This window comes from Rhamphochromis longiceps, linkage group LG3 (assembly GCF_057381845.1).
Source record: "Rhamphochromis longiceps isolate RC_006_pf linkage group LG3, R_longiceps_female_GT1.1, whole genome shotgun sequence".
In the NCBI taxonomy this organism is placed as follows: domain Eukaryota; kingdom Metazoa; phylum Chordata; class Actinopteri; order Cichliformes; family Cichlidae; genus Rhamphochromis; species Rhamphochromis longiceps.
This window is the reverse complement of record NC_140559.1, coordinates 1,438,466-1,450,954: the sequence shown is the minus strand read 5'-3', so window position 1 is coordinate 1,450,954 and position 12,489 is coordinate 1,438,466. Positions and strand designations below refer to the sequence as shown.

The window sequence follows — 12,489 nt, the reverse complement described above, 5'->3', positions numbered from 1 at the left end:
TGGATTGTGTAGCCACAAGATAACAAAAGCTCAACACTGCGCCCAGCATCCTGGAGCACTTCTGTTGTCTTTTGTAAGTGTTTTGAGTTTTTATGTGCTTCTGAGTTTTTACGTGCTTCGGAGTTTGTACGTGTTTTTACGTGTTTTGGAGTTTGTACGTGTTTTTACGTGTTTTGGAGTTTGTACGTGTTTTTGAGTTTGTACATGCTTCAGAGTTCGTACGTGATTTGAAGTTTGTATGTGCTTTGTCTCTAGGGACCACTGTAAATATATTTTTATTTATTCACGCCACATAAAATGTAATAAATAAATCATATAATACAAAAATCAACTATTCACATTTCAACTTTTAACTATTTAAATTTTCAGCTGTTTCCTTTTACAAATTTAAAGTGAAAACAACACAAAACACTGCAAAACACAATTAAATATAAATTATAATATGAAAACAAAAAGAACATGCACATTCTCTGTCATATGGGCCCGCATGAATCCGCACTTTCTGAATCCTTTATCATCTGCAACCGAAAATAGTTGTGGATGATTACTATACCTTTCTAATGTGAAGTTGTTGTCCCTGGCTCTCTTTCTCTCTCTCTCTCTCTGGCTCTGTTCCTGTGCTACTGAGTGTAACTACCGCCCCTCCCCCCTCTGCCCAGCGTAAAGCACAAGGCTCGCGTGCAGAGTGAAGCGGAAAAAAAGTGCGAGAGAGAGAGAGAGGGTGAGAGAAAGAAAACAAAAACAAAAACCCACGAGCCGTCACGGCTCGCGATAAGGAGCCGGCTCTCGTCGTTCACGTCAAAGAGCCGGCTCTAAGAGCCATTTCGTTCGCGAACGACCCATCACTAATGAACATGTGTGTGAAACAGAGCTGACATTAAACATGGAGGATTTATTCACAAACACACAACCACATTTACACACACATTACCTCTCTTTAAAGTCAATACCATAACCTTTAGACTGGTCACTCTGTAAGGACAGAGAGCTGGGTGGAGGTCCAGGTGGGTTCCTGTGAATAATGATGGAGCAGTGATGTGAGTGCTGAGCTGTGACATGGAGAAGAGTCATGGACAGTTAGAGATGGTCATCTCACCTCTGAGCTTTGGTCTGGCTCTCATGTTCCCCACACAGAGTGGTTTTAGAGGGAGGGGCTCCCTCCTCTCTTTCCTTACACTGATCCATGCTGCTGAATTCACATCAGCTCACACACAATTTCTGCCTTCACCTGCAGAGGAAACACAAATCATTCATGTGCACATCAACTGAAATCCTCCTTTCCATCATGTGTGCTGTCCAAATATCAGCTGCTTCTTTCCTGCTTCATCTCAGTGTCAGCTGAATGCAGTCAGACAGCAGTGTGAGGCAGAGGAAGCTGCCATCAGCTTCTCTACTTCTACTATCAGTCCACTTGGCTCGAGCCACGAACCACACATGATGCATTCAGGGCACAACCAGGCTCTACCATCAGCCAGCAGGCCACAGCCCAGCTGCAGCATCAGCCACCAGGCCACAGCCAGCCTCCACCATCAGCTAGCAGGTCCAGCCAGCAGGCCACAGCCATGCTCTACCATCAACCACCAGGCCACAGCCAGCCTCCACCATCAGCTAGCACAGACCTTCCCAAAGTGTGGGGCCCGCCCCTAGGGGGGGCACAGAGCCATTGTAGGGGGTCGCGGCATGAAAAAAAAAAAGAACAACAACGTTTGGACACTGCTAGCATGGGGCGCCTACACAAACGCAAAGCAGGAGATGAAGCATGGCTGAATATGTTTCCAAACCAACTTCATTCTAAGACTAGAAAATATGGTGAAGCAAATCTTCCCTTTGGTTTCACCTGCACAAGTGCCGAGGTAGGTCTCCCTGCAGGATTGGTTTTCCCTTTGTTGCGAGCGTGGGCTTGGCTCTTCAAATCATGGACAAACCATATTCCACATTCTTGATTTTTAGTTCACTAACACTTGTTGTAATGACTAACTACTCCTGATATTTTGGAGATGTTAGCTCTTTATACAGTAAAGTTACAGCGGGATATCTCTAAGGCTAGGCGCTATATCCCGCATAAAGATCTCGAAAAGCTCATCCACGCCTTTGTAACGTCGAGGCTAGACTATTGTAATTCACTTTATTGTGGTCTCCACTCTTCCCTTTTACAGAGATTACAGACAGTTCAGAATGCTGCAGCTCGCATTCTAACCAAAACCAGCAAGTTTGCCCACATTACTCCTGTCCTTGCCGATCTGCACTGGTTGCCTGTCAAATATCGTATTCAATTTAAAATTTTGTTGTTTACTTTTAAAATTACTAACAACACTGCACCCAGCTACCTTAAGGACCTTTTAAACCCTTATGCTCCTGCTAGGGCTTTAAGGTCATCGTCACAGTTACTGCTGGCTGAGCCCAGATCTCGACTTAAGACTAGAGGTGATCGATCGTTTGCTCTTGTTGCACCTGTGCTGTGGAACAATCTCCCGATTGGCATCCGGGCATCTGATTCTATTCATTCTTTTAAATCACAGCTTAAAACATATCTTTTTAAACTTGCCTTCTCCACCTTTTAATTGCTGGTTTGTTTGTTTGTTTGTTTGGTTGCTGTGACCTATTGACCTCTTGTATTAATTCCCTCCTATCTTTCTATTGGTGTCTTTTATTATGGTGGTACAGCTTTTATCTTGCTATTACCCATGTGCTGTAGTCATTCTTATTGGTAGCTTTTATCTATGAACATAACTCGTTATTTTTTATTTATCCGTTATCAATGTTTGAACCTTTTATTGTTTTATGTAAAGCACTTTGGTATGCCCAAGGCTTTTAAATGTGCTCTATAAATAAAGATTGTTGTTGTTGTTACAAATAATATCAGGCTGATCCTTTCTTCTTTTTTTTTTTTTTTTTTTTAAATAACATTTTAATATCTAATACATGTAATTAACTCACTTGCAAAATAGTGGATTTCCTTTTTTTTTTTTTTTTTTTTTTTTTTTTTGGCCTGTCCCGTTTGGCTCTTTTGCCATCAGAATTGTTGTCTAAAGGCGAAGAAAGATGCCCAACGGATTTACTTTACCAAACTGACCATCCCAGCCTTGCCGTAATGGTCCATTTGATTCACCTTTTATTGTTTATTTTATTTTCACTTACTGAATACGGGACAGACTTGACTGGGGGAAAGAAGGGGAGAAAGAAAGAGGGAAAGAGAAACAGCTGAGAAGAAGGACGGGGGAGAAGGGCAAAAGACAAAAACCAACAGAACGGGCAGAGAAAAAAAAATGCATATATCAATCACCTGGATCACCTGCTGAGAAAGAAAAAAGAAAGCAAGCAGAAGAGAACAAGAGTAATAGAATAAACAACATCACAATGATATATGGGAATATGACAGTAAATACTAAATGGTAAACATTATTGTGCAGCACGTAAGATCAACAGAACACAGTGTGCTTTGAGGTAGGAGCCAAAAAGGGTGTAGTTTGTGGGTGTGATCACCCGTGTGTACACCTGTGAGCATGGACGCGCTTGTTTTTTGTTTTTTTAAAAGGTTCCTTCATGTAATAATCTGCTAGAGGGTGTGGGGGGGCTGATCCTGCCACGATTTGTTCCCTCGGTTCAAATCACGGACTAACAGTATCCCACAGCTGTTTATGTTTTTAAACCCATTTTGCACAGAGAGGCATTTTTTTGAAAAATGTATTGATAGCAATGTTGAATATTATTACACAGGAAAAAAACAACTACATGTAAAATAATTACACCGTGACGCCTCTGCCTTTGTAAATGGAGGGACAGTAACTGCATGTTTATGTAAGCGTGTAAAACCTGCAGATAGTCAGATTAACAGTATTTTGTCTCTATCTGCCATTCTGCAATTCATCTCATGTAAACAATAACATGGCACACAGTGTGATGTGAAAAAAGGCGCATACCTTTGACGTTGCGTGACGAACTCTGTATTCCTCGTCCACACGTAAACGCAAAAAAAAGGAGTTTTAAAAAATCTCAGTTTTCGGTGATTTGAAACGCCGTTTACGTGGACGAAACAGCTGCGTTTTCAAAATCACCCGTGTAGGTGCGGACGTAGCGTAAAAGATTTAGTAGTTTATTTTATTACTACCTGTAATTTATTGCAGATTACTTGTATTTGCTTAATTGTTTACTAAATGTTTGAGGTGTGAAATAAACCGCAATGGAGCAAAATATCGGCGTGTGTGGTTGGAGGATGTGTTAGTGCGTACGTGTGTGCGTGCGCGCGCGGGGTGTGTGTGTGTGGGCTTGGGGGACAACATTTTTCTTTTAAAACAAAGGGGGGCCCAGCAAAAAAAGTTTGAGAACCACTGAGCTAGCAGGTCCAGCCAGGCTCCACCATCAGCTAGCTGGTCCAACCAGCAGGCCACAACCAGGCTCTACCACAGGTCTACCAGGTCTACCTTTTTTTTTTTCCTCTTTCAGTCAGCATGTTGTACTCAGTAGCCTTTTTTTCCTTTATTGCTTTTATTGAAAGCTTTTTGTCTACATGAGGTGCAGGAACAGTCTGCAGAGCAAGAGAAACCATACTTCTTACTCCTCTCAAAGGGAACAAGGTGGGATCTTACGTCTTTTAGAAGCTTCTCAAATGTGATCATCAGCAGAGATCTCGATCCAACTGATTTAACTGATTTATTTATTCCATATCACTGGTTTATTTCCCAATTCTCTTACCCCCCAAAGAGATCGGGCACTAAGAGAAATCAGTCTGTAATCCTACGAAAAAAATCTGTGAAAAGAAAATGTTTCATTGTTCTTCTGCTTCTTTTATCTGGAAATGTGCAACCTAATCCCGGTCCAGACTGCAAATGCTTAAGTACTCCTTGTGATTTTAAAGCTCGAACAGGTCTTGGTATCACTCATTTAAATGTCAGAAGTCTTCTTCCCAAACTTGATTTTGTGAAAATTTGGATGAAAGAGTTAGATACTGATATTCTTATATTATCAGAAACCTGGCTTACAAAATCAATTACTGACAAAGACATTGCAATAACAGGCTATAATCTTTTCCATTGCGATCGCCCCAGAAAGGGTGGCGGTGTTGCAATTTAGATAAAATGCAAATTCCATGTTACTGTCGATTCATCTGTATCTGTTTGTAAACAGTTTGAACTTCTTGCCCTCAAGCTCCAACTTTTCAAGGGCTATTTTATTACCATTTTGGGCTGTTATAGACCCACCTCGGCTAGTAGTGAGGCTTTAGTTTCACTAAGTGAAAAACTATCTACCTTAGATTTTAATGAAATTGTTCTGGCCGGAAATTTCAACTGGGACTGGTTGTCCTCTGCCTCAGACAGTTTTAAATCCATGTGTGATTCATATAATCTCACACAACTAATTTACAGCACAACTCGTCCAAATCTTAACTGTCCAGAAAAGTCATCACTTATTGATTTATTTTTAACTAACATGCCGTATAAATATTCTCACACTGGGGTTTTCACAAATGATATCAGTGACCTCTGTGTGGTAGCTGTAGTCAGACAATTAAAGCTCCCAAAATCAAGGCCACAAATAACTTTTAAACATGATTTTAAACATTTCTGTGAGCAAGCTTTCTTTCATGATTTATGGCACTATAACTGGAGTAGAATCTACCTGATAACTGATCTTGAGCTGGCATGGAATTATTTTTATGACACTTTTATCAAAATTATAAATAAACATGCCCCCATGCGCAAATAGAGTAAAATGCAGAAACAACCCTTGGTTTTCTCCTCAGCTCTCCAGTTTACTCAAAAAAGGGATGCTGCCTGGGCTAAGGCCAGAAAAACTAAATCTGAAGCGGATTGGCTGATTTTTAGACAGCTCAGAAACCGTGTCTGTAAGGTCAGGATTAATGTTAGCAGCAAACAAAATGAAGGCAGATTTTCACAATAAGAAGAGTTTGAATTTTCACTTAAGTCTGCATTTTTTCTGTATGTGTAGCTATAATTTAAACTAGGGGAAAGGGGAAAAGTAAGCTGTAACTCCTAAAAGTTTGAGGTGTAAGATTATCATTGAAAGAGACCAACAGGGACACAATTAGAAATGAGTATATCAGATGGACAGCTAACTGCAAACACTTTGGAGAGAGAGCGAGAGAAAGACTGGCATCTGCACTTTGACTTAAATCATGTCTTTGTACAAAATGAAATCAATAACTGTCATTTGATATTATCATGTAGAATTACACCATTTTATAGTACAAGCAACTGTATTTTTATATCGTCCATCTCATCAATATGATCTTATTAAAACATATTTTGAAATAAAAAATGTTTTCAAAATCTGACACATGATGTGTCAAGGTTGGCATAGTTTTTTGACATACCAATTTGAACTCATATGTTAATTTTCTGGGAAGTTAACAGTAATTAAACGACACATGCAAATGTAATATAATATTTTTGGTTGTTCTAATGAAGTCAGTTTGAATAAATAAACGCATAAACCTTTTTGTTATTATTATATAAAGAATGGTGGTCATAATTACCTCTTATTGAAGCAGATCCAACAGTTTGTGACGCAGTATTTTTATTCACACAGAAGCCAATTCAGCTAATTCAGTTCTTTACCACATCTATGCATCCACCTACACTGTAATTATAAAGACCCCCAACCTCCAACAGCTGTTGACACAATAACTGGTAATGGTCAGACAGCGGCTCCTCTACACCTCCTCCACAGACTGAGGGAGGCAGGAAAATCATTCTGGATTCAACTGATGAACACATCAGACCTGAGTTTACAGTCATGCAGCCCACATTTACTGAATCCTGAGATCACACAAATTAAGAATTCCACTAAGAAGTTTTCCTTTATCTAAATGCAGCTTTTTACTGTCTGTGTGCAAACTGATCTTTGTGCCTCACTTCAAACTGGATTTAACTGTGTGTGTGTTGGTGCCACAACTCATGTGTTCACTCCAAAAATATGTCGTCTGACTAGTCAGACTGAGCCAGAGTAAAGTTTCCTTGCTGACGTGCACTGTTGAGGTTATTACTGGAGAAAAGTAATTATTACTGTATTACACATTGCTCATTACTTTCTTAAAATAATGCAGTACATTATTTATCACAGGAGTAAGTATTATTGTTGTTGTTATCATTATTATTATTATTATATTAGTATTATTGCACTACCTGTCATATTACATTCATAGACATCAGAGTCCTGGGGGGTCCATGAACCAACTGTTTATACACATTTAGAGGTGATAAAGTTTTTTTTGTGATGGATCCTAATCTTTAAACTACACTTTCATATAAGAGCTGCCCAAACTTTCAATAATTTAATAACACTTTAAAACCAGTTCATTTTTACTGGTATTTAGCTATGTGATTAAAAGTTAAAAAATAATCCTTTATTCTCTTTATTTTAACCGTGTTCATACTCTGTCTGAAAGCCTTTTGGTGTTTTCATCCAAGGAAACATTCTTCATGGAAGTTTAAACTAGAAAAACTAGTAACTGCATGCAGCATAGTTTCAGTTTACAGCACACCTGATCTTTGTGAAGCATTAACAGTAACAGTATGTTATTTAACAGAGCTGTAAAAACACTAACACACGTCAGGAGTTTGTTTGATTATACATTATATGATTTATTTTATGTTACGTAAATAAAAATGTCTCACTTTCTGTTTTGCTCCCAAAGTTCATAAAGACAAACTGTTAAAGGAGGAAACAAAGAAAACTTACAGTTTCTTCACACACACCAACAACAAGGTCCACTCCACACCTGGACAGCTGCTTCCTGGAGGGAGGCAGGACTCCACCTGAAGCTCAGCACAGGTGGGAGGAGGGAGGGGTCAGAGTTTCTGGCTGTTTAACTTTGTCTCATGAGATTTAAAGAGGAATTAAACTTCTCACCACAGTTTAAGTCCACATTGACAAGACTGTCTACTACTAGGGATGGGTACCGATATCCGGTGCCATTATTGCACCAGTTCTGATATAAACTCGTTTCTTGTTTGGCTCTTAGCGAAGGCGGTCTGGTTTGGTATAACCCTACTTGTGAAGTGAAATTTCCCAGCCTGTCAGTCTTAACATGACCCCAAGATCTATGCACCAAGTGGTTTAAGATATTTTTGAAATCTGGACTCAAACCCGAGGTGAGTCTTTAAGTTAGTGGCTTATATGATTTAGACCCGCCCTTTCACATAAGTACTGCCTAATCTGTCAGTAATTGAAAACTACTTATTCTCACTGGCTCTCAGCTTTAGTTGAGCAGGACAGATTTGTTTTTGTTCTGTAAATAGACTCTGATTTACTTCTTTTATCGTTTGATATTTCTTTTGTAACTGAGTGTAACCCAGTGTTAAAAACGGGATTAAAAGCATAAATATTAATACTCTTTTAATTAAAATATGATTTGATAATGGGAATAAATTTTGATAAAATACAACGTACTTTGTCCGTTAGAGTGTTTTTGTTAGATCCACTGAGCAACCAATCATTGGCTGGTCTGACCCTCCCCCAATCTGTGTGCGCTGCTCTAACACCTGTGTATGCCTTTGTGTACTAGTCAGCTACAACAGAGATACAGGCAGAGAGAGATCAATTACTCGGGTTGTGAAGAAGCCAACTGGATTTAAAAGCTTTTCCGGTGAAAATAATAACAGTGATAGCGTATTCCAGAGGCCGTGAGCCAGCATGAGCACTGTGAAGTCCCGTGTAGCATTTGTTGCTTTTGTTGCTTCACATGGTTTTTTTCTTTGCTTATTTGGATTGGTTTTGAGGACTCAAGAAGAATCGAGAATCCCTTTTCCAGTACTGGATGGCGAGCCCAGCTCAAAGAGCTGGTAGATTGTAACCCGACTGGTTACAGACACACAATGACTGTTGAACATTGACAGACTGAAACTGACTTTAAAAAAGGACACAAAAGACAATATATCCTTGGGTCGACTATTTGTGGGTTTATTTTATTTTATTTTCAAGAAGCCCGCTCTACTTTTGTTAATTGTGCATAACCTGCTAATTCCTCTGTTGTCATACACCCTTGGCTCCCCCGAATCTAGAACCTGTCTGATCTGGCCCATATTTCCCTTCTGTCCTCGTACTGCGGTTAAAGGTAACTATACTGCATGTACTACAGGTAAAGAAGGCTAGAAGTAGCGCTAACAGGTCTTACATGCCCACTACCAGTATTACACCACCAGTGCTACATGAGGTTTATATTTCAGTCAATATTTATTGAGAATTTAGTGATTGGAGTAACTCTGTGATTCAAAGTTTAAAAAATAATAATTTCTATGCCCTCTTTAAACTAACTAAGATTCATTCTATCTCATCCTCTGTCTAAAAGCCTTTTCAATTCTCTTCTGCTTGAAGGCTCCATCTCCTCCACCCACTGCAGTGGAGAGTGAATAAAATATATTTGAATCCAAGAAAAAAAACAGATTTTCTCTTTTTTTAAATCCAGTTGGTTTTTTTTTTGTTTGTTTTTGTTTTGCTTTTTTTTTTAATGGCATAGAAGAGATTAGAGATAGACCATCTCTAATAGACCAACATCTTTGAACACACCAGAAAGGAGGAGAGAGTGTTTGGTTGTAATTTCTCTTTCATCATCATGTTTTGGATTAAAACACAACCTTTAGTAACATCCCCATTGTGAGTGGAGGAAGCTAAATATTAAGCAGACAGAAAGACCAAGATTAACTATAATACCATCAGAATTAATAGTCTAGACCAAGGGTCGGCAACCCTTCTGATGACGAGTGCCATCTAAAATTTCCTCAGAAGTCAGTGTGCCATATTGCACATATTGCATTAGCAATAAATTTAATAACGCTCTATATTAACAGTTACACACTATATAGAACCACTTTATAGAATTATATTTGTTCACAGATGTTGGCAGCTATCAGCGAATAGGTATCAGCTGTTTTGAAACAAAAAAAAGACACTTTTTATCCATAACAAGAACTCAATAACAGCAAATGAACTATACAACAGAAAATACAAATGCTATTTATGGTCTCCTCACAACAATGATAAGAAAAATAAACTGAGCCAATATGGCATGTTTGTTAATACAGGGATACATATGTTAATGTGATCTCTGGTCTCCCACTCATAGACACCGAGTGTCCAGCATTCAGACGTTTAGAAGTTTAACAAGTATCAGTTCTTCTAAATGTACCAATTAGGAACTATATAAATGTCTTTAACATAAAATTATTGGCATTAGCTGGCAGAGGTTTGTAACCAAATCCAGGAAAACTGACTGAAATAAGATCAAGCTTTAATTGAGACTGAAAACATTTCGAAAAGAACAAAATTCAAAGTGTTAAACAAAGAAAATCCAAAGACTTGGGACCTCAAAATAGGGAGAAACACTATTAATGATTAAAAGCTTCAAACACTTAAGAACAAAACTAAAATCTACTGATTAAAAACACAAATTACAAAGTGAACATGACAGCAACACGAAGACATGAAAAAACTGCCAAGGTAAAATACTTTTCTGCACATCTGTGAAGGTTCTCAGTCATTCAGGTCATGCTAGTCTAAGGAGCTTGGAAAGAAAAACGTCTGGACTTCTTTAAGTTGCTTGAAGATGTTTCACCTCTCATCCGAGAAGCTTCTTTAGTTTTAAGGTCAAATGGTGGAGAGTCCCAGACCTCTACATTGGAGAGACCAAACAGCCACTTCACAAGCGCATGGTACAACACAGAAGAGCCACCTCCACGGGACAAGACTCAGCAGTCCATCTGCATCTAAAGGTCAAAGGACACTCTTTCGAGGATGCCAATGTTCACATTTTGGACAGAGAGGACAGATGGTTTGAAAGAGGAGTGAAAGAAGCCATCTATGTCCACTGTGAGCGACCATCTTTGAACAGAGGCGGTGGTTTACGACACCAACTCTCTGCCATCTATAATCCAGTTTTGAGATCCTTCCCAGACGCCTTAACGCCCACTCACATCCTGGGCCATCTGACCTCAGGAAATCACATGATAGGGTGGGGGCCAGGTTTCACACCCGAAACCCTGGCTGATTGTGACCCACACCCGCTTTCACACCTTGGCTAATGTGATTAGGTAGAGGATCATCAGGGGGTGCTTTGTCCCTCTTTGGGGGGGATACTCCCACGGGGTTTAAATCTGGGACTCTTCACCATTTGACCTTAGAACTGAAGAAGCTTCTCGGACATTTTCTTTCCAAGCTTCTTAGACCAAGCTACTTTTCTGCACATTATGCATGACTCAAGTAACAGCCTCCACATACAGATACTATCAGCAGGTACAGGATTTAAAACATGCTGTAAATGTTCACGGTGCTTGTGAGAATCTATATTTTCTTCTGACATTCCTTGTAGTAACCCTGAACTGAACTGGAGCTGCTTTGTTTCCTGTTTTTCCAATGGCACTTAAGTAAAACCTGAATGTCAACTTCTTAAGAACAAACTGATTTTATCTAATTGTTTCCAGTTAAAGGGCAGAACAATGTTCCATCAGATCACGGATCAGCGTCTGATGTGTCTAAAGTTTCATACTGATCAATTTAAACTGTTCATCACAGTAACCGGTGTTTTTATGCAGAGTTACTGACTGCTAACCAGTGTGGATTCAGTCAATCAATAATCTATTATCATGTAGATTTGTCTTCAAACACAAGAGTGATCAAAGTTTGTCCTGAAATAAGAGCTGAACATCAGGTCCAAACATCAAAAGAAACAAACAGTCAAACTGTTAAAGGAGGAAACAAAGCAAACTTACAGTTTCTTCACACACACACCAACAACAAGCTCCACTCCACACCTGGACACTAAACACGGACACACAGGTAACCTGCTTCCTGGAAGGAGGCGGGACTCCACCTGAAACAAGACAGGTGGGAGGGGCTCAGCAGGAGCAGCAGCCGAGTTCATTTATCAACATACTTGAAGTTCCTGACAAACAGACTCTGATGTGAAAAGTGAGGCTTCCTTCAGGTCCCTTTCCCTTTTTTCTTTCATCCTTTCCAAAGCTCCATTTACACTGAGCTTTGATTTCAGTGGAGGTGGACGTGTTAAACATAATCATTAGGAGAACTAAGAGACATGATTTGTGGTTATCAAACTGACTTGTTGTTTAACTTTGTGTGTTTTTTTTCTTTTCAGGTTTATAAAGGCAGTTACTTTTCACTCGGTTACATCACCATTCCAACACACTTTTGCACACCAACAACATTGCACACTGTGAATAATCAGGAGTGACTGTCCTCATCACCCTGATGTCCTTCAGCTGTGTAAGCAAACATAAACAAAATGAAATGACCTGTTAGGTTTTTTTATGCTACAGCTCCAACATCCAACTGTAAATACTGAAACCTGATGTTGCAGTTTGAGGGTAAAGGCTATTAAACCCCGATTCATTTGTCCCCATGACAGAACAGAGAAAACCGACTCATAGTGTGTTAAAATATTGATATTTCTTTTATTCAATCATCTTCCGGAAGAGAGAGACCTCTGCACAGCTCAAACGCCAGTTGCAAGAGCTCTCT

General features: G+C 39.4%; 1 long non-coding RNA gene across 1 annotated transcript; it reads right to left on the bottom strand.

The window, feature by feature from the left end:
* Positions 1–936: 936 nt before the first annotated feature.
* Positions 937–11,769, bottom strand: LOC146672462 (uncharacterized). Its single transcript, XR_014908279.1, has 3 exons — positions 11,724–11,769; positions 1,097–1,228; positions 937–1,012 (listed from the first exon to the last, which is right to left on the bottom strand). It is a non-coding gene; the product is annotated as an uncharacterized LOC146672462 (long non-coding RNA).
* Positions 11,770–12,489: the final 720 nt, after the last annotated feature.